Raw genomic sequence first — 24667 nt, forward strand, 5'->3', positions numbered from 1 at the left:
TAACCTAAGCTTTTATTATATTACAAAAGTAACTAAATAATATTTTTATTATATTTTATTATATTACAAAAGTACAAGCTATTCCAGCTTGTAAAGCCTCTCATTAAATAGTGTGAAAAATACAAATGAAAATAATAAAATATAAACTTATAATGAAAACTACCATAGGAAAACTCTGTCAGAACACTACTTTAAGTTTATTTTAGATTGGTAAACTTTAATCATAATGAAAAGAATTATGAGAACAAATAACATATACTGAACTATTGAACGTATGTTTATCTTTGTAAACCTGATTGCTAAGTTTCCATAAAAACATGCTAATACTAACTCTACTTACTTTTACAGTTTTTATCCCTGTTAACCCTTTTGACATAATGTTTAGTATGGATAAATGGAAAATGTAAGGGCTTTAATGTAACATTTTAAGAGCCTTATATTACTTATCATAACATTGTAGACTTACTCTGATTTGAGATAATATCCATGAAGTCAATTTTAACTATAAAATGTTATGTCACATGGGGCTGGGATCAGTCCACCCTTGTGTACCACAACCAGAGCTTACAAGTATCCCTGAGGAGCCTAAGGACAGGGCTGCCATCTATGCTTCTTCCCTCCCCCAGTGCCCAAGCATAGTTTCTAGGGGCCTAGAAGATAAAGGAAGCCTTGTTTTCCTTTATCTATGTGTCAATAATGCAGATACAATGCAAATAAAAAGTTTTCACCATAACATTTTATACTCAAAATTCAAAAGTCAAAGACAGAGAATTCTAAAAACAGCAAGATCAAAGTGTCTAGTCACTTATAATAGTGCACTCATCAGACTACAGCAGATTTCTCAGCAGAAACCTTACAGGCTAAAAGAAAATGGAATGATATATTCAAAGCGTTGAGATAAAACAAAACAAAAAGAGCTTGCAAGAGATACTGTGCCCAGCTAAATTATCCATTATAAATAAAGCAAAAATAAAGTCTTTTATAGACAAGCAACAGCTGAGGGACTTTATCATCACTAGATTGAACCTACATGAAAGGCTTAAAGGAGTCTGACTACAGCTACAAGCAAAGGGAAAATGATATCTAAATTCATGAAAATGCACAGAAGCATGAAACCACTGATAAAGCAAACACATAAATAAGTAAAATAAAAGACGTAAATGTTACCATCACAGAAAATCATCAAACCACAAAGATAAACAATAAGGAAAAAAGGAATAAAAGATATATAAAACAATCAGAAGTTAATTAGTGAAATGACAGAAATATGCCATCACATAACAATAATGACTTTAAATGTAAACAGATTAAACTTTCCACTTCAGATATAGACTGACTGAATGAATTTTAAAAGTAACCCAACTGTATGCTACCTACATGAGACTCATCTCAATTGTAAAGAAACATAGAGACTGAAAGTAAATGGGGGAAAAAAAGGCATTCCATGAAAACCGAAATGAAATGTTAGTAGGAGCAGTTGTATGTATATCAGAAAAAAATTTTTTCAAGTCTAAAACAGTAAAAAGAGACAAAGTCACCATAATAAAGAAACCATTTCAGCAAGAGTTTATACTACTTCTGAACATATATGTACCTAATATTGGAACATTCAGATACATGTCAAAAACTACTAGATCTAAAGGGAGAGACAGACTCTAATACAAAATAGTTGGAAATTTCAATACCCACTCTCAGCATTAAACAGATTATCTAGATGGAAAATTAACAAAGAAACTTTGAATTCAAACTGTGTATTACACTAAATGACCTAACAGACATTAAGAAAACATTTCACCCAATAGCTACGCAGTATACATTTTTCCCATCAGCACATGGAACATTCTCTAGAATAAAACGTATGTTAGGACAAAAAATAACTAGTCTCAACAAATTTTTTAAAAATTGAAATCATATCAGATACCTTCTCAGACCATAAAGAAATAAAACTAGAAATCAATAACAAGAGGAACCTGGAAAACTGTACAAATACAAACCTGGAAAACCTGAATAACCATTGATCAAAGAAGAAATTAAAGAGAAAATAAAAATTCTTCCCCCAAAAAGAAATTAAAACACAAAATAACAAAACCTATGGGATATAGTAGAAGCAGTACTAACAGAAAAGTACAGAATAATGAATCCCTGAATCAAAAAGTAGAAAGATTCCAAATTAAAAGTCTAACAGTGAACCTAAAAGAAGTAGAAGACCAAGAAGCTAAACCCCAAATTATTAGGGAAAAAAATAAAAATCAGACCTGGAAATAAATAATAGAGACAAAAAAATACAAAGCACCTAAAATGCTGGTTTCTTGAAAATATAAACAAAATTGATGAACCATTAGCTAGACTAAGATAAAAAGATAAAAGACCTAAATAAACAAAATTATAAATAAAAACATTGTAAATGATACCACAAAAATACAAAAGATAACTGAAGACAGTTGTGAACGACTATAAACTAACAAACCAGTAAATCTAGAGAATATAGTGAAATTTCTGGACACACACACAAATTATTAAGATTGAATCAGAAAGAAATAGCAAACCTAAACTGATGAATATCAAATACTGAGACTTAGTTATTAAAACAAAACAAAAAAGAATATAGGACCACATGGCTTTACTGCTATATTCTATCCAGTATTCAAATAACTAACATCATTTCTTCTCAAATTATTTCTACAAAATTGAAGAGGAGGGAATTCTTTTTTACTTATTCTCTGAGGTCAGCATTACGGATACAAAAACCAGACAAATAAGTAACAAAAATAGAAAACTACACAGCAAGCAACCGATGAACATAGATGCAAAAATGCTTAACAAAATATTCATAAACAAAATTCAATAGAACATAAAAAAGACAATGCAACATGATCAAGTGGAATTTATCCTTAAGATGTTAAGGATGATTCAACATGCATAAATCAATAAATGTGATACATAAGATCCGCAGAATTAAAGACAAAAGTTATATACTCATCTCAATAGATGCAAAGATGTGTTGATAAAATTCAACATCCCTTTATGATAAAAATTGAAAAACTAGGCATTGAAAGAACGTACCTGAGCATAATAAAAGCCGTAAATGACAGACCCACAGCTAACACCATAATGAATGCTGAAAGGCTGTAAACCTTTCCTCTAAGAACTAGAAGTAGACAAAGATGCCCACTTTCACTATTTCTATTTAATGGAGTACTGGAAGTCCTAGCCAGAGCAATCAGGCAAAATATATCTTCTTTGCAGATGATAGCTTCTACCTCTCTTTGCAGATGATATAATCTTACATTTAGAAAATCTCAATTGCTCCACCAAAAATCTTTTAGATTTGATAAATAAATTTAATAAACTTCAGGATTTAAAATCAACGTACAAAAACTGGTAGCATTTCCATACAGCATTAATAAACTAGCTGACAATAAAATCAAGAAGTTAATCTCATTTACAATACCTACCTCCTAAAAATAATACCTGGAAATAAATTTAACCAAAGAGATGAAAGAGTTCTTCAAGGAAATCTGCAAAACACTGATAATAAATAAGATGCAAACAAATAGAAAAGCATACCATGCTCATATATAGGAAGAATTAATTTGTTAAAATGACTATATTGACTAAGGCAATCTACAGATTCAATGCAACCCTTATTGAAGTTGCAATGTTATTTTACACACATATATATTTTTTAAATTCTAAAATTCAAGTAGAATAAGAAAAGAGCCCAAATAATCAAAGCAATCCTGGACATTAAGAACTAAGTTGCACACATCAGACTACCTGAATTCAGAATATATTACAAGGCTATAGTAAACAAAAGAGCAAGGTACTGTTGTAAATATAGATACATAGACCAGTAGAACAGAATAGAAAACCCAGTAATAAATACACATATTTGCAGCCAGCTGATTTATGACAAAGGCACCAAGAACAAGCATCAGGGAAACAACACTCTCTTTAAAAATGGATATCTGGCCGGGCGCGGTGGCTCAAGCCTGTAATCCCAGCACTTTGGGAGGCCGAGACGGGCGGATCACGAGGTCAGGAGATCGAGACCATCCTGGCTAATATGGTGAAACCCCGTCTCTACTAAAAAATACAAAAAACTAGCCGGGCGACGAGGCGGGCGCCTGTAGTCCCAGCTACTCGGGAGGCTGAGACAGGAGAATGGCTTGAACCCGGGAGGCGGAGCTTGCAGTGAGCTGAGAGCCGGCCACTGCAATCCAGCCTGGGCGGCAGAGCAAGACTCCGTCTCAAAAAAAAAAAAAAAAAAAAAATGGATATCTATGTGTGGAAAAATAAAACCATATACAAAAATCAACTCAAGATGTAAAACATGAAACTGTAAAACAACTAGAAGAAAACTTATGGGAAACACTTCAGAATCTGTCTGGGCAAAGATTTTATGGAGAAAACCTGTTGAATTGAAGATAAATATTTCTAAACTATTCATCTGACAAGAAACTAATATTGAGAATAGACAAAGTACTCAAACAACTGAATAGTAAAAATGAAAACAGAAACAAAAATAAATCCATTCAAAATGGGTAAAAGACATGAATAGCCATTTCTTAAAAGAAGACATACAAATGGCCAACAGATATATGAAACAGTGCTCATTATCACTAAGCATAAGAGAAACGCAAATCAAAACCATAATGAGATATCATCTGATTCCAGTTAAAATGACTATTATGAAAAAGACAAAAAATAATAGATGCCAATGAGGATGCAGAGAAAAAGGAAGTTTTCTGCACTGTTCATAGGAATATAAATTATTACACCCATTATGAAAAGCAGTATAAAGATTTCTCAAAAGAACTAAAAATAGAATGACTATACTATCCTGCAATTCTACTACTATTTATCTAAAGTAAAATCAATGAGTATATAAAATAATCTGCACTGTCATGTTTATGACAGCACCATTCACAACAGCAAAGATATGAAATCAATATAAGTATCTATCAATGAACAAAAGGACAAAGCATTTATGGTATATTTACTCAATGGAATATTGCTTGGTCATAAAACAGAATAAGATTATCCCATCTGCAGCAACATAGAACTACAGGTCATTATTTTAAGTTAATAAGAAATGTGTTCTCACTTGAATATGGGTGCTGAAAAATTTGATCTCATGGAGATAGAGAATGGAATGATATACACCAGAGACTGCAAGGTGTGTGGGGAATGGGATGTGAAGAGAGGCTGGTTAATGAGTACAAACGTGAAGTTAGAGAGAAGAAATAAGTTCTAATGTTTGATAGCAGAGTAAAATGACTATAGTTAACTCTCATGTATTGGATATTTAAAGATAGCTAGAAGAAAGGACTTGAAATATCACCAACATATAGAAATGATAAATACTCGAGGTGATGGATACCCCACATACCCTGATTTGATCATTACAGTCTATGCATGCAGTATCACTTAGACCCTATAAATATGCACAAATATTTATATTAATTAATTTTTAAATGCACTACTGTTATGTATTTTATACTATATATAAATTATTTCTGATTGTAAATAAAATACTTTAGAAAATATGGTAAAATATAAAGTAAAAATGTGTAACCTAATTTTGAAAGTGAAATTAATAAAATTAATTATCTACCCATTTGTTCTCATTCCTCTACAGAAAATGAAACATGTCACATGCATTTAGAACCCATTATCTCAAGTCCCCACAGAAATAATTATGAAATTTATATCATGCCTATTGCTAATGGCTATTATTTTATAAAATACACTTTCCTATTTAATAACGATTATGATTTGCCTATTGTTTATTATAATATTAGTAATATTATGGAGACTTCATATTTTCATGAAATTCTGGCTTAGCGTCAGATTTTGTGGTTGGTTCTAAGGTGTTCCCATTGATCTCCACCTCCTCATGTTCATATCCTCATGTCCCTCCTTGCATGAGGGCTAGACTTAATGATTTGCTTCTGACTAACCAAATACAGATACATTTATGCCATTCTTTTTGTTGGTTAGGTTATAAAAACTTTGACCTCCATCAAGTTAGCAGACCTTCCCTATTGCCATTTTGGCTTTCCTACTTTGATAAAGCAAGCTGCCATATTGGAGAAACCATACAGCAAGAAACCGAGGGTAAACTCTTTGCAAAAGTCAACAAGGAAATGAAGCCCTCGCTCTAATAACTCACAAGGAATTGAATTTTGTCAACAACGACGTGAGCTTAGAAACAAAAATTCGCTCATGTGAGCCCTTCAGAGGTACAGTCCAGCTGATACCCTGAATGTAGCCTGTAAAAGGTCTTCCAGTACCCATCTAAAGCATGTCCAGATTCTTAACTCATAGGAAGTGTGAGATAATAAAGGTATGTCTTTTTAAGTCACTAAGTTTTGGGATAATTTTATGAAGTTATAGATAGCCAATAAGGTTTTTAAATGATTTATTATTATTATATTATTTCAACAGTGTCCCATTTATAAATGTTTCCCTAGTGTATCATTCCCCAGTGACTAGAGTTTATTAATGAATAATTTTTCAAACTGAGAACATTGGCTAGTTATTTTAAAAACCCTTGAAAAACTTAATACGTGTCTTTGATTTGCATCTCTATATGCACACATAAACATATATACATAAACCTTTTTTGCTGTCAGAGTTCTCAATGCTTATCTTCAAAATATAGATTCTCCTCTATTATTGCCTGGTATTTATTGTTATGATATGGATGGCCATTTTAAAATTATTACTATATTTAAAATGTTGTATGATTAAAAACAAATGGAGATTTCACTAATAATATAATATTAGAAAAATAATGCAAAAAGCACCAAGGCAGGAGAAAGTGGGACAGTACTACAAAATGATCAGAAAATAAGTGAGTGCACCTTTCATTAAGTCCTACATACTTATTAACGATTTGTCACAAATTTAGCCTTGAGTTTTCATGCAGCCAAATAAAAGTGATACATAAGATAAATGTAATATGATTATGTTTACACTTTTAAATAGTAAAATACTAGATTCAGTATGATTTTGTTCCATTCCATTCCAAACCCTTTTCTGACTAAGATATTTACAGATTTTTTTAACATTAAAAATAAATGAATTTATTAGAATATTCATGTTATCCAGTGCCTGGCTTGTCTTTTGGATTTTCAGAATCACGTCTTCCTTTAGCTTAAAAAAGTTTTTTAATTTATATTATATTTTGATCCTACGCATTGCTTTGTCCATTGAATTTTCCTCTTTTTTCTAGAAATTTTCCTCTTTTCTCTCTTATAGAATTTACATCTTTCCATCTCTGAACACTCCCATTATTTTATTTATTTGCTCATTGTCTTAGTTGTTATGGAATGTCTTATTAGATTTTTTATTCAAATCTTGCTTCTATAATGTCCAATATAAGACAAAGACCACTGATGTATTTTTATTTCAGAATTTTTTTATTTTATTACATTTTCCTGATAGAATATTATTACTTGTCAGTTCTAGATTCATATATATATAATATATTCTTAAATATTATTCTATCATAAAGGAGAGATTAGTATGAATATGTACAAAAGGAGGTAGTTCTTATTCAAGGTTGACTCTTGTTCAAGGTTGTCTCTTCCTTTCGAAGTGTTCATAAAGCTGGTAATAATTCACTAATTACTTTTTTATATGGTACTTTAAATTTGCCTTTTTATGGTTAAACTTTTAAAAGAATCTGAGATGTTTTTTATTGAGCACTGTGGATAATATAATACACTTACCATGTCCGGATCAAAAAGGATAAAAATAATTTAGATAAGTCAAAAATTTGCATAACCAATTCATTAATTCTAAATCATTGACTTGCATCTCTAGAAGATATTTCATCTCTAGAAGATATGTCATGCATATTCTTTTGCCTTCTGAACTGGTAGAATAATACATACTGGAAAGAAGTATTGGTAGTTAGTAGTTCCTCTTCTATTCTTTTTTATTGTAAATTGGTTCAAGAACCAGACTCACACGGATAGCCATATCTCTGGGAAGAAATCTAGCACTAATGTAAATGTTAAAGGGTTAGGATATATGCTTCTGTCTAGGAGAAGATCTACTTTTTTTCTAGGACATAGAAAGTTGGAAAGTGCCTTGATCTCATCCAAACAACAACAACAAAAAGAGTTGTTTGGAATCTAAGGAAAGACAGACACTCGTGAGGAGAGATAGGATACCAGAATTGGCTCACATGTGGTAGAAAAATGGGAGATAGAGATTCTAGGTGATGTAACAGCAGGTAAGAGAATTCAGCTAAATTGTAACAAATTACTAAAAGTTATATGTAGTCAACCTTGAGATTATGAAATACCATAGGAACCACAGACAAATGGGAAGTTGGTATGATTCTTATCTTCTCTATGAAGTTCATTCACTGGATGTTCATGAGAAAGCTTGTACACAGGGTGGGGTATGAGAGAAAACTTCTCTTGGTAGAAAAGTTCTAGGGAAGGTGAGTAGTGTCCCTTTGGGAAAGTCAAAACGCCCCACTCAGCAAAGTCCCTCTTAAACAGGTGAAGAAAGGGCAGCATACCCTATCTCCTGAGGGACACAGATAGGGGTGCACCGGGGATTAGGAATGAACATTGAAACTACCAAGGGCTTAGACCATGAAAAGGTCCTACTGGCAAGTAGGAACAAAAACACTTCCCAAAAAGATCCACCAAAGAAACTATGCAGGTTGACCATGGGAAGCATCACAGAGAACGTGATCTCAAGATGCAGAGGCAGAGACAGTCTGAGATTGATGTTGGACCAGGGACAGAGAGAACAGCCTACCCTACTCCCTGCCATGCATGCATATGTACACACACATACCAGCACTAATGAACAAGAGCAGCAGTCAACTACTGAAGGAGGGGAAGAGTGTGGACAGAGATCACGTGTGAATCATAGGCATACAGGAGGGTGGAAAGTTGAAGGACAAAGAGGAGCATTGAGAAAGACCATTTGACAAGCAAAATCCCACCCAAAACATAACTGGTTTTTATCAAGCCAAAAAGAAATATTGATAGATAAAAGGCAGTCTGTTCAATAAATGGAGGTAGAACCATTAGATATCTACATGTTAAAAAAATTAATAAACAAACACACTTCTGATCTTTGAAAGACCCACATTAAAAAAATAAAAAAGACAAGCCACAAATGGGGAGAAAACATTTGCAAACACGTATTTGCTGAAGGACTTGTATCCAACATATGTGAAAAGCTGTAAAATTTAATAAGCAAATAAACCAATTAAAATGGGAAAATTATTTCAAGATACTTTACCAATGATATGATGGCAAATAAGACATTGACAAAAATGCCACACATAATTGGTCATTAGTAAAATAGAAATTGAAACCACAATGAAATTCCACTACACCTGTTAGGATGACCAATATATGTGTGGTTCTTCTATAATGTATTTTCCTTCAAACAAATGATTGTGACTAGGTTGTTTCCCTTCAAGAGTCTCTAATTATTGGTCCAAGATTAACAACACGGGCTGAGGTATATATTGAGGTTTTCCAGTGCAGATGTTTTAGTGTAAGTTTAGGTTTTGATTATTGATTTGAAAAGTGTTAGGTTTTAGGGTTTGCTTTTTTCTTTACTGCTGTGAAGGTTTTCCTCTGAAATTCAAGATATATACTTTATATCTTATTGATGCAGAATATATATTTTTTGTTTTGTTTCATGCACTGATTTTAAGTACACAAACATGATTTTCAAGATTTTAATATATTCACTTAACTGTTTTCAAAAGATGTTTATATGAGGTTTTATTTTTTAATTTCAAACTTTATTTTGAAATTAAAAGCTGCTACATGCACAGGTAATACATGGGCAGGTTTGCTACCTACGTATAATTCCTGATGCTCCTGAGGTCTGGAGTACTGTTGATTCCATCACCCAGGTACTAAGCCTAGTACCCAATAGTTAGTTTTTTAACTTTTTCCCTGCTCCTTCCCTCCTTCTCTCCAGTAGTTGCCGTATCTATCGTTGCCATCTTTATGTCCATGAGTATGCATTGTTTAACTCACACTTATAAGTGAGAATGTGTGGTATGTGACTTTCTGACCAATGCAGAATATTTTTAAACAGCTTAAGTTGTTTCAATTTGGGGCAATAAATCAAGGAATTATGACTTGGTAAGGATCAGGTTATTGTATTTGCTTGATGGAAAGTGGGGAAACCAGAAATTTTTCCAAAGTGATTCCATATTATAAACTCTTATTCCATTATAGATGTCAATTAAACTGGTTATTTAAGAATATAATTGAAACTTTTTTTTATTTAAGAATAAAACGGAAACTTGTTTGAAGAAGGCATTGGAAAAATCATCAAGGAATAAAATGGAAGCTCTAAACTACCCTTTTCTTTCTGCCTGCCTTCATCAAAAAAAAAACAAAACAAAAAAGTGATACTTTATTCACTTCTTCTGATAGTCTACATGCAAAGTGGAATGATCAGTGAACCTTTTAGTAACATTGACCACTTCTTGGTATAGACTTATCGGTGTTTAGATTTTACAGGTAAAGCCTCACCAGCAATCCGTTAGGATAAGATATGCTATCATACGTTTACCGAGTAGTGTGAAATTAAGTGCAAATTTGCCTTTGCTTAGAGTGTTTACATTTTATGTCTTTTAACTTTTTGAGAAGTAAAAGAAATTGGTGCTCATTTAAAAATGTTGGACATGAATGCACAGGGTGGGAAGGATGAAGGCAGATAAAAGAACATCTTAGAGACTCTAAATTTATGGCATGTAAGCTGTCTGTGCTCTACCTGTGCGAACTGTATTTATTTTCATTGGCACATTTATTGAATCTAGGTTAAAATGTTTTCTATAACTGTTTAAAACAACATTAGTCAGAATTCTGTATAAATGCTTTATCACCCTTCCCCCACCCACACCTTGACAAGAACCCCTCTGAGTTTTGTATAACATCTTTCAGTTGAAAGGACATTTACAGAAAAATACGTTCATGCCGTAAATTTCAGCATACACCAGGAAACAATCTGCCTTCATAATTTAGTGTGTAGCTGAAGTTAAAAACAGAACCTTCAGTGAATTATTGCTCCCTGGAGTCATAATGTGCCTCGTTTCACTGCCCATAAAACAATATGAAAAGTGGTATTATGATGGATTCAGTAGTTATACCATATGCCAGGATATTTTTCTGAAAATATCTTCCATCAACTATCTAACAAAGCAGGTAGCTCATCATGGGCTGACACAAAACTGATGCATATGCATCTCTGAAACACTTTCTGCATACTTGAAAAGGCCCTAGAGTATAATGAAAGGATAATAAGTTGTTAGCATTATTTCAATAATTAAATAATCAGGAAGTTAGATGATGGCACTTGTAAGGTCCAAGTGTCTGATTTGTAGTGACATAGTCATATCCTCTAAAGGATATATGGCCACAACCTTATTAGGTCTAAATGCTTTGATGCCATCTGTGACAATAATTCTAGAGTGTGTCCATTGCTTAACATTTAAATGATGCTACTCTGAAGCAATAGTAATATTTTCTAAACTAATACAATACTTGAAGAAGAAATCTCTGTTCTTATAATGTTAATTTCAGTAATAGCCAATAAGTTAAAAAATCAAAGCAAGAGTCCATTTTGGGGGTGAACAATTCATTATTTTCTACTATTCAATAATGGCTTAAAAAGATAATTTTTTTGTCTTTCTTTTTATTGTACCTTATGTTCTAGGGTACATGTGCACAACATGCAGGTTACATATGTACACATGTGCCATGTTGGGGTGCTGCACCCATTAACTCGGCATTTTCTTTAGGTATATCTCCTAATGCTATCCCGCCACCCTCCCCCTACCTCAATGCAACTATTTTCAGACTTGCTTTAGAACAAAGAGGTGTATATACAAATAAGCTTTTGCACACATTGTAAGTATTCACAAGACATTCTAAATGTAGCATAAGGCCTGGCACGGTGGCTCACGCCTGCAATCCCAGTACTTTGAGAGGGCAAGGCAGGCGGATCGCTTGAGCCCAGTAATTTGACTCCATCCTGGCCCACATGGTGAAACCCTGTCTGTACGAAAAACACAAAAATTTGCTGGGTATGATGGCACAGGCCTGTAATCCCAGCTACTGGAGAGGCTGAGGCAAGATAATCCTCTGAACCTGGGAGGTAGAGTTTGCAGTGAGCCGAGATCACTCCACTGCACTCCAGCCAGGGTGACAGAGTGAGACTCTGTCTCAAAATTAAAATAAAATAAAAATAAATAAAATAAATGTAGCGTGAAAAACTCAACTAAAAATTTCACCATCTTTTCCATCCACTCCTCTATCTCCACAGCACAGTCAGCTGTCTAAAGAAGATATAATAAATAGACTTCGAATGAATGAATGAGTAAATGAATAAAACGTTTTCTATCATTTAAGCTACTTTTTTTTTTTTTTTTTTTTGAGACGGAGTCTGGCTCTGTGGCCCAGGCTGGAGTGAGTGGCCGGATCTCAGCTCACTGCAAGCTCCGCCTCCCGGGTTCCCGCCATTCTCCTGCCTCAGCCTCCCGAGTAGCTGGGACTACAGGCGCCCGCCACCTCGCCCGGCTAGTTTTTTGTATTTTTTAGTAGAGACGGGGTTTCACCGTGTTAGCCAGGATGGTCTCGATCTCCTGACCTCGTGATCCACCCGCCTCGGCCTCCCAAAGTGCTGGGATTACAGGCGTGAGCCACCGCACCAGGCCTAAGCTACTTTTTTAAAAAAGAGCAGTGTTCCACTTATTTCAAGCCCTTCATTAAATTATTGCAACCTGACATTTCTCCATTTCTATAGTTTCATTTCATCCTCTGCCGTCTTCTCTCCATTTGTATGGTATTTTTTCTATCTCCACACTCTTTCCAAGTAACTCTTGAAAAAGGGAAAATACCAAAACCAGCTTTAAAAGTGTTTTATACATTAAAGGAAATTTAGCTCATAATTCTAAGATAAATTAGTAATTGGAAGTAAATTGTTATGTTTCATTTTTTAAAAAGCTACGTGACCAAAAAGTAATTCTAACTGGGCATAATTAGTCCTAGGTTTGATCTTTGTAGAAAAAAAGAAAAAAAAAAGGTAGTAAATTTGCTGTGAATATTAGTCAGTTTCTTTTTGGAAACAATATAAAACTATGACAATAATCTCAAATGTCCTAGTTTAAAAGTTTTGTTTGTAATGTCATAGAAATTAGCATGATGGGCCAGGAGCAGTGGCTCACGCCTGTAATCCCAGCACTTTGAGAGGCTGAGGTGGGTGGATCACCTGAGGTCAGGAGTTTGAGACCAGTCTGGCCAACCTGGTGAAACCCCATCTCTACTAAAAACACAAAAATTAGCTCCGTGTGGGGGCGGGTGCCTGCAATCCCAGCTACTCAGGAGGCTGAGGCAGGAGAATCACTTGAACCCCGGGGCGGAGGTTGTAGCAGTGAGCTGAGATTATGCCATTGCACTCCAGCCTGGGCGACAAAGCGAGACTCCATGAACAGAAAAAAAAAAAAAAAAAGTCCAGACCCGGTGGCTCAGGCCTGTAACCCCAGCACTTTGGGAGGTCAAGGTGGGCAGATCACGAGGTCAGGAGATCGAGACCATCCTGGTCTACACGGTGAAACCCCGTCTCTACTAAAAATACAAAAAATTAGCCAGGCGTGGTGGCGCCGCCTGTGGTCCCAGCTACTCGGGAGGCTGAGGCAGGAGAATGGCGGGAACCCGGGAGGCGGAGCTTGCAGGGAGCCAAGATGGCACTGCTCACTCCAGCCTGGGCCACAGAGCCAGACTCCATCTCCAAAAAAAAAAAAGGAAGAAATTAACATGATGTATGCTGTGTAATAAACAGTCGACACTTTCATGGGTAGTGGATATATATGATATTCCATGTTGTTAAAAAATAAAAGATGACTGTTAGTTCACAATCTGTCTGCACGCAACATTAAGTTGTACCAAAATAGTGTACAACTATTAGTTTTTTGTGAATTGGATATGGGGCATAAAACCTTAAGATGAGACATTATTTAATGGGTATAATGTATGTTATTCTAGTGATGGATACATTAAAAGACCTGACTTCACCAGTACACAATGTATCAATGTAACCACATTACAATTGGACCCTGTAAACATATACAAATAAAATAAAATTAAAAACTAAAATTATTTTCCTATTGGTTGCATGATCTTGGGAAATTCATTTAAGACTCAGAGGTTTACTCATCTGTAGAATAGGGACATTACAAATATATTCTACCAGAACAATTTTAATTATTAAGAAGACAACGATAAATTATTGTGTATACTTTAAATAGTAAAATATTTACTGAGACATGCTAATTTTTCTTTGCCTGGGAAACTAGGACATTGATGTCTCAGGTGTATGAGGCTCTTGGCTGTTTTCCATGAGATGATCTTACATAAGTTCAGCTAAGAATAAAACATAAACTGCAACTTAAAGGATATAGTACCACAAAGCTTGGTTTGTCCATCCCCAAGAGATAGTTAATATGTCATATTAGAAAGCGTAACATATCTGTAAAAGTGTTTATACTCTGTTTTACATCATGAGAGATCGTGCATGCTTGGTGGTTTGTAATAATTTTACTGGATGTTGAAGGAGCTGTTTTTGTCTACCAACAACCCCAGAAATCGAAATGAGAAAGGAACATATATAATAGCATGTCATGGCTGTCAATCACTTTGGGTATAAAAAAGACTGTAAGTCAGCTCACTCTTAGGAAAACAGTGACTATATCTTGTCAGGGGTCCCCATCCGCTGGTTCTGATGTGTGGCCTATTAGGAACCGGGCAGCACAGCAGGAGGGGAGCAGGTCAGGGTGGGGGAGCAAACATAACGAGCTGGGCTCTCCCTCCTGTCAGATCAGTGGCAGCATTAGATTTTCATAGGAGTGTGAAACCTCTTGTGAACAGCACAAGTGAAGGATTTAGGTTGGATGCTCCTTATAAGAATCTAACTAATGCCTGATGATCTGAGGTGGAAGGAACAGTTTCATCCCAAAAACTGCCTTCCATGAAACCAGTCCTTGGTACCAAAAAGTTTGGGGACTGCTATTGTACATGAAGTTTTTTAATAGACTTCACACTGTTTGTCCTTCCTAAGACAGCAGGAGAGGGTTCCTTATTGTTCAGAGTTTTGAAAATGTCGAATAAATCTCCCTTCTACTAATAAACTTACAATATAAATTAATAGATTTTTCAGTGGAAAATTAATTGACTTTGTTGAAAAATGACTGTAACTCCAATTGGCCGTTACTGTGCTAAATATGTGACTGCTTAAAAAAGTAATTCATTTAGGGCTTGTCATGAAGTAAATCTTTTCTCATCTCTAGCCAAGAAGTCCCTTAGTTTCTTAGTCATTTACAGATGATGAAGTGTCTCTTCATATTATAATATGATAGCCCTGTAGTCATTGTTCTTGCAAAAGTACATTATTTGAATAAAAAACGGGTCCTGATATTTTTAACTTTAATACTTTTCAAAGTTCTCAAATAAGTTCGTTGTTTGAGGGGATTCTACCGTGGTTTAATCCTTATATGATCATGATTTATTGATCAAGGATTGGGAAATGTCTTATTATAAAATTATTCTTTTAACCAAGGTTTCTTATGCACCTACTAGGACATTATTAATTTTTTTTTTTTTTTCCTAATGTGACTAAGAACCTCCTGAACATCTTGTCTTAATCTAGATGAACCTGAGGATAACACAGTAACCAGGTCTGCTAAAACAAGTTATCCTGTGTATTTGCAAACTTAGGTACTGAGTTAGGCTTGATTTACCCTTAGAGCTCATTTTGATTCCAGGCACATGGGGCTTTATTTCTTAGTTGTAAAAATGGTTATACTAACATGACTTCTAGGCCTTATGGAAGCCACCTTCTTCTCTCAGATTATTCATCTCCATGTTTTGGTCTTTTGACATTGATTATAATAAATTTGGGCTCAAAACTGCTACAAACAATATATGTGTTAATCCTTAGAACTTACTTTACTATAAGCTAATAGCTGATTATTATAAAAGCAAATAATTATAAGGTAAAGTCTTTGATGCCCCCAAAGCTAAGTCATTATTATAAGTAAGATGAATGAGATTTATAATAACATATTTGGTTGGGAAACAAATATAATAAATCATCACAATTTACATACTCGTTGCTAATTAAAAGCAATGTTTACGATGGTTATTTCTGATGTCCTTTTGCATTTGAATACTTCAGAGTATTGATTTGCTACATTGTAAAGCAAATCCTTCATTTATCTTACTTCTTTTCTTCACTCCTCCTCTCACTTTTTGATAGTTAATATTAGCAATTCAGAAATAATAAAATTTTCTAATTTTTCCCCAAAATATATTGCTTCTTATGTTAACAATTTTAGTGTCATTTTTCAATTTCTTAACATCATGAGAGTTGGTAAAATTTATTTTGAAAATTATAATATAAAAGCCTACAAGAATTTCATCCATAAATGCACTTAATTTAGACCAACTTACATTTAAAATTATATTGTCAGAAAGTCTTGTTAGTTGAAACTCACTTGATTCTTGGACATTTCATTAATAGTTCAAAGAATGGTGGGTTAATAGAATGAGTCCTAAATTAATGTCTTGTCTCTGTCACTAATGACACTGGGAGCCTTGAGCAAGTCGCCTATAATCGCTTACGCATTTCTATTTATAGGTAAACTGGAATCAACATGACTGCCTTAAATTTGTAAGAGAAAATATATATTTTTTTTATTCTTCAGTGTTTTTCTATACATTGTCAGGAACAAGATGAATATAAGAGTTTGCTAAATGCTGAGTGCAGTGTCTCACACCTGTAATCCTAGCACTTTGGGAGGCCAAAAAAGGTAGATAACTTGAGGTCAGGAGTTCAAGACGAACCTGATCAACATGATGAAACTCCATCTCTACTAAAAATACAAAATATAGCCAGGCATGGTGGCACACACGTGTAATACCAACTGCTTGGGAGGTTGAGATGTGAGAATTGTTTGAACCTGGGAGGCGGAGGCTGCAGTGAGCCAAGATTGTACCACTGCACTCCAACCCGGGTGACAGTGAAACTGTCTAAAATAAATAAATAAATAAAAGAGTTTGCTAAATTTTAAAATATGTGGAAGAGAACAGATTTGACTAGCCCCCCTGAACTAATTAAAAACTAAAGAAAATAGAAGCACCGTTTCACAGACTTTGGATGTTCATCAGTATACGAAGTGACCTGACAGAGGAGAAAAGACCAAAGTGAGTAAGCCCTATATTTGTCCCTGTTTACTGTCTGGTGAGAGTCTCCAGTTGGCACAGCGCAATGGGGGAATCTGAAGGAGTCTGGCAATATCCTTGAGTTAAGGAGATGGGGAGAAGGTATTGGCAGTCCCAGATGGCTATAGTTTGCAGGAGACAATAACAAAAGGAGAGAGATGCAGAGACATCTGCACAACTTCTCATCCAGTCCTCAGTTAAATGTTCATTTAGATATGTTTATGACAAAATTATATACATTTGGGGGAAAGAAAAACATGAAAGAAGCTGGTACAATCCCCAACTTTTGCAAAGACTTGAAATGATTTGTAATTTTACCAGTAATTGGGAAAACAAATCCTCATAATTTACAAGACATCAGGTAAGTATTCAGAAAGTTATTGCCTTGGTATTTGAGGAAAATTGGCTTCTGATGAAAGCCTGCCTTTATCTTGCCTAACAAAATTAATGTGCAAGTTTCAAAGGATTAACCTATTTCCAAGTAACTTACTATGTCCAAGTAATGCCAAAATACATTTATAATTATACAAAACTATTCAGCACCCAACAAAATAGAACTCATAGTATCTGCCATCCAGTAAAGAAATTGCTAGGCATGCAAAAAAAGAAAAGAAAATATGACCCATAAATGATAGAAAAATTAGTAAATAAAAGCAGACACAGAAAAGAATTAGATGATGGAATTAGTAGGCAAGAATGTCAAAATTATTATCATTTACCATATATTCAAGAAGGTATACGAACATGAGCATGTTAAATAGTAACACAGAAGATGTAAAAATGACTGAAATCAAACTTCTAGTGATGCAAATTACAATGTCTTAGATTTAAAAAATCTACAAGGTGAGATTTAAAACAGATTAGAGACAGTCAAAGAAAATATTAATAAATTTATTTTATTTATTTATTTATTTTTTTTTTTTTTTTTTTTTTTTTTTTTGAGGCGGAGTCTCGCTCTGTCGCCCGGACTGGAGTGCAGTGGCCGGATCTCAGCTCACTGCAAGCTCCGCCTCCCGGGTTTGCGCCATTCTCCCACCTCAGCCTCCCGAGTAGCTGGGACTACAGGCACCCGCCACCTCGCCCGGCTAGTTTTTTTTGTATTTTTAGTAGAGACGGGGTTTCACTGTGTTAGCCAGGATGGTCTCGATCTCCTGACCTCGTGATCCGCCCGTCTCGGCCTCCCAAAGTGCTGGGATTACAGGCTTGAGCCACCGCGCCCGGCCAATATTAATAAAATTAAAGACATAGTAATAGAAACTACTCAAAACAAAATATGCAGTAAAAAGCATCTATAAGAAATGAACAAATACTCATTTTCTGAGGAGAGTATTACTCTGACACCAAAGCCAGCAAAAAGAAATCTCAAGAATATTTAAATATACATCCATATGTCTCATGAATGTAGATGCAAAAATCATCAACAAAATATCATCAAATCAAATTCAGCAATGTGTAAGTGGTATTACACATAATGATGAATTTACTAGAACAAAGAAGTTAACCAAGGTCAGAAAATACAATGTCAACATATATATTGTATATTTATATAACAATGATAAATATATATAAATATAATTAAGAAAATAATTATATTAACAATAGAACATCAGAAAGAATAAAATAATGAGGAATAAACTTAACAAAATAAGTGAAATTATATATGCTAGAAACTACAAAATATTACTAAAATGCTTAAAAAAAAAACTAATGTGAAGTCACATTAGATTGTCATGGTGGAAGACTCATTATTATTGTAATGGAAATTCTCCCCAAGTTAATCCAGTGCACCATCAGAAAGAGAAAAGTGTTTCGGGAAGCCAGGGACCCTGAACGGAGGGACCGGCTGAAGCCGTGGCAGAAGAACATAAATTATGAAGATTTCATGGACGTTTATTAGTTCCCTAAATTAATACTTTTATAATTTCTTACGCCTGTCTTTACTGCAATCTCTGAACATAAATTTTGAAGATGTCATGGACACTTATCACTTTCCCAATCAATACCCTTGTGATTTCCTATGCCTGCCTTTAATCTCTTAATCCCATCATCTTCATAAACTGAGGAGGATGTATGTTGCCTCAGGACCCTGTGATGATTGTCTTACCTGCACAAATTGTTTGTAGAGCATGTGTGTTTGAACAATATGAAAGCTAGGCACCTTGAAAAACGAACAGGATAACAGCAATGTTCAGGGAACAAGGGAGATAAGACTTTGGACTCTGATTGCCAGTGAGCTGGATGGAACAGAGCCATATTTCTCTTCTTTCAAAGGCAAATAGGAGAAATATCGCTGCATTCTTTTTCTCAGCAAGAAGCATCCCTCAGAAAGAGAATGCGCTCTGAGGGTAGGTCTATAAAAGGCCCCCTGGGAGGCGGCCGTCTTTTATGGTCGAAGCCGAAGGGGTGAAATAAGCCCCTGTCTCCTGCAGCGCTCCCAGGCTTATTAGGATGAGGAAATTCCTGCCTAATAAATTTTGGTCAGACAGGTTGTCTGCTCTCAAACCCTGTCTCCTGTTAAGATGTTATTAATGACAATGCGTGCCCAAGACTTCATTAGCAATTTTAATTTTGCCCCATCCTGTGGTCCTGTGATCTCACCCTGCCTCCATTTGCTTTGTGATATTTTATTACCTTGTGAAACATGTGATCTCAGTTACCCACCCCCTATTTGTGCACCCTCCCCTTTTGAAAATAGCTAATAAAAACTTGCTGGTTTTACGGCTCAGGGAGCATCACAGAACCTGCTGACATGTGATGTTTCCCCCAGACACCCAGCTTTAAAATTTCTCTCTTTTGTACTCTTTCCCTTTATTTCTCAAACCAACCAAGACGATTAGGGAAGTAGAAAAGAATCCATGTTAACTATCGGGGGTGGGTTCCCCTGATAGAAAAGATGATCTTAGGATTTATTTGTTTAATTTTAATTTTCAGTTTTGAGACAGAGTCTCACTCTGTCACCCAGGCTGGAGTGCAGTGGAGCAAGCTTGGCTCACTGCAACATCCGCTTCTTGGGTTCAAGCGATTTTCATGCCACAGACTCCCAAGTACCTGGGATTACACCACACTCAGCTGATTTTTGTATTTTTAGTACAGATGGGGTTTTGCCATGTTAGTCAGGCTGGTGTAAAACTCCTGACCTCAAGTGATCTGTCTGCCTCACCCTCCCAAAGTGCTGGGATTACAGGCTTGAGCCACTGCACCTGGCCAATCTTAAGATTTTTAAAGAAAAAAAAAGGGAACCAAAACTAGACAAATGAGAAGAACAAAGTTTTAGGTCTTATACTTCCTGATTTCAAAACTTACTATGTCATAACACAACAAATATATATGTGTATATACATATTAATATGACAGTCCAGAAATTGAAATAAATTCTGGAAATTGCAATCTGATGAAATAGAAGTAAAGAGGTAAACCCTTACATTTATGATAAATTGATTTCTGAAAAAAGGGCTAAGATATTTAATAGGGGAAATAAAATATTTTAAAATAGTTGCTGGGACAATTGCATATTCACAGATTAAAAAGTAAATCTGCACTTTTACCTTACACAATACATAGAATTTAACTATAAATGAATAATAGACAAAAATATAAGATTTAAGTTTTAAAACTTAGAACAAAACAAAGAAAATATTGCTATGATCTTGGGTTGTTATAATTTTTTGTTTACAAATAACAAAAGCGTAAGTGATTTCAATGTTAATAAATAAGACTTCATCAAATGTAAAACGTTTGCACTTCAAAACATAGCACTGAGAAAGTAAAAAGGCAAACCAAGGAATAGGAGAATGTATTTGGAAATAAATCACATGAGAAATGTCATTCGGCTTATATATATTTTTATTAAAAACCTCTACCATAAAAATATGAAGACAAGAAAATAAAAGATGTAAATAGGCATTTCCTCAAAGAACATACAGGTGGGCCATGGGTTCCGCACCCATGTATTCAACCAATCATGGATCAAAATATTAAGAATAGTAATAATAATAATACAATGAGATTTGAGACAAGGTGTCCAACTAGTGGCAGTTAGTTAGACATCTGCCACCACAGTACTGGGACATTGGGAAGACTAGTATGCTCCTAGCATATGTTCAGAAAGAAGGCATTGAGGGTTAACAGAGAAAGGGTGCAGATGCTGGACTGAACAGGGAGGAAGCTGGGAACCCTGTATGAGTCTACCACACAGTAGGACTCATTCCTGGCCCCCAAGGACTCCTGGGAAAAAGGTGAATTGAGCAGCTGAAAAGTGACCTGCTCTCTCCGTTGACCTCTGGAATCCTGGTACCCAGAGACCCCATGAAACCCAACACTTGAGCTGGGAGGGAGGACTGCTTAGAGAGTTGGTAGGAGCAGGACTCCAACCCATGTAAAGCCCAGAGGATTTGGGGAAAAGCCATGTGCAGGGAAGCATGAACAGGGATGCCCATCCCCGAAGGCTTGCTTTTCTCCCCTCTATGAGACTCTAGCCTTAAGGGAGCTTTCAGACCTTAACAGGGCAATTTTACCTGTGAGACAGGGCAAGTCTGACCTGAGGTCCCCACTGTATGCTGGCCTCTCCCAGGGTCCTGTGTCCTTGCCATGCTAGTGCTGCTGCTGATATGAGTGAAAGAGCACGAGCAAATGAACATAAGTCCTGCTGCCACCACCCAATGATGCACTTTGGCTGGCAGCCCACTTTGGAGTGCTGCAGTCAGCAATCCAGGAATACCTCAACCCCTCCAACACAGCAGGCACAGTAGGTTCCCAAATTCAAGGGCCAGAGAACAAAACTGGGGGCCTGTTACCAGTCCCCAAAACTTAAGAGTCCACAGCCCAGGAGTGCGGAGCTGAGTCTTGGCCCTTCCATAATCTATAAGAAAGAAACTAGTCTACTAAATTCATCTTATACCACAATCAAATGCCCAAAGACATCAAACAAGATAAAAGAAAAAAAAATTCAAAAGACAGCACATTCAAATATTGAAAGAACATCAGTCCATAAAGATGAGAAAGAACCAGCACAGGAACTCTGGCAACGCAAAAAGTCAGAGTGGCTTCTTACCTCCAGACGACCACACTAATTCCTCAGCAATGGTTCTCAACCACGTTGAAATGGCTAACCCACCGGAAATTGAATTCAGGATATGGATAAGAATGACATCCATTAACATTCAAGAGAAAGTTGAAACCTAATCCAGTGATTCTAAGGAACAAACTAATATGATTCAGAAGATAAAAATGAAATGGCCATTTTAAGAAAGAACTTGACTGAGCTGATAGAGCTAACAAATTCACTTCAAGAATTTCAGAAAACGATTACAAGTATTAACAGAAGAATCAACCAAACTAAAGCAAGCACCTCAAAGCTTGAAGACCTACTCTGAAATAATTCAGTCAGACAAAAGTAAAGAAGAAACAATATAGAAGAATGAACAAAAATTCTGAGAAATATAGAATTATGTAAAGAGACCAAATTTGAGTCCCTGAAAACCAGGGAGAGAAAGCAAGCCACTTGGAAAACATAACCCAGAGTATTGTCCATGAAAATTTTCCCAACCTTACTAGAGAAGTCAACATTCAAATTCAGGAAAGACAGAGAACCTCAATGAAATACTACACAAGAAGTTCATCATCAACACACCTTATTATCAGATTCTCCAAGGTTGAAATAAAAAAAAATGTTAAGTACAGCTATGGAGAAGAGACAGGTTATCTACAAAGGGAACCACATCAAGCTGACAGTGGACTTTTTGGCAGAAACCCTACACCAGAAGAAAGTGGGGCCTATATTCAACATTATTAAAGAAAACAAGTTTCAACTAAGAATTTCATATACAGCAAAACTAAGCTTCACAAGAGAAGGATAAATAAGAACTTTTCAGAGGAACCAAGTGCTAAGAGATTTCATTATTACCAGATCTGCTTATAAGAGGTCCTGAAGAGAGTACTCCACATGAAAAAGAAAGAAAATTACTGACCACTATAAAAACACACTTGAGTACATAGACCAGTGAAACTATAAAGCAACTAAAGCAACCACACAAACAAATCTGAATAATAACAAGCCAACAACATGATGGCGGGAACAAACTCACACTTAGGAATATTAACCTTGAATGTAAGCCAGTTAAATATCCCCAGTTAAAAGGCACAGAGTGGTAAGTTAGATAAAGAAGCAAAGCCCAATGATATGCTGTCTTCAAGTGACCCATTTCCCATACAATGACACTCATAGACTCAAAGCAAAGGAATGAAGAAAAATTGACCAAGTAAAAAGAAAACAAAACAAAAGCAGAGGTTGCTACTCTAATATTAAGCAGAACAGACTTTAAACCAACAAATATAAAAAAAGAAAAAGAAGAGCGTTACATAATGGTAAAGGGCTCAATTCACCAAGAAGACATAACTATCCTAAATATATGCACATAACACAGGATCACCCAGATTCATAAAGCAAGTTCTAGAGACCTATGAACAGACTTAGGTAACCACATATTAATAGCAAGACACTTCAACATGCCACTGACAGTAACAGATCAATGAGGCAGAAAACTAACAAAGATATTCAGAACTTGAACTTGACACGACCATATGGACCTAATAGACATGTACAGAACACTCTACCCCAATATAACAGAATACACATTTTTCTTATTTGCATATGGCAATTACTCTAAAATTATCCACACGATTAGATATAAAACAACAAATTAGCAAATTCAAAAACAAAAAAGAAAGCAAAAACAAGATCCTACCAATCACAATCTCTGACCACAGAGTAATGAAAATAGACATCAATGCAAAGAAAATTGCTGAAGACCATATAATTACATGGAAATTAAACAATCTGTTCCTGCATGACTTTTGGGTAAATAATGACATTATGGCAGAAATCAAGATAGTCTTAGAAATTAAAGAGAAAACGATTTAACATATCAGAATCTCTGGGACACAACTAAGGTAGTGCTGTAAAGAAGGTTTATAGTCTGAAAAGCCCACATAAAAAAGTTAGATCTCAAATTAACAACCTAACATCACAACTACAGGAACTAGAGAAACAAGAGCAAACCAGCCGGGTGTGGTGACTCAAGCCTGTAATCCCAGCACTTTGGGAGGCCGAGACGGGTGGATCACAAGGTCAGGAGATCGAAACCATCCTGGCTAACACGGTGAAACCCCATCTCTACTAAAAAATATGAAAAACTAGCCAGGTGAGGTGGCGGGCGCCTGTAGTCCCAGCTACTCGGGAGGCTGAGACAGGAGAATGGCGTGAACCCCGGGGGGCGGAGCTTGCAGTGAGCCAAGATCGCGCCACTGCACTCCAGCCTGGGCGACAGAGCGAGACTCCGTCTCAAAAGAAGAAAAATAAAAAAGAAGAAGAAACAAGAGCAAACCAA

The sequence above is a fragment of the Rhinopithecus roxellana genome, chromosome 1, assembly GCF_007565055.1.
Source record: "Rhinopithecus roxellana isolate Shanxi Qingling chromosome 1, ASM756505v1, whole genome shotgun sequence".
Lineage (NCBI taxonomy): Eukaryota > Metazoa > Chordata > Mammalia > Primates > Cercopithecidae > Rhinopithecus > Rhinopithecus roxellana.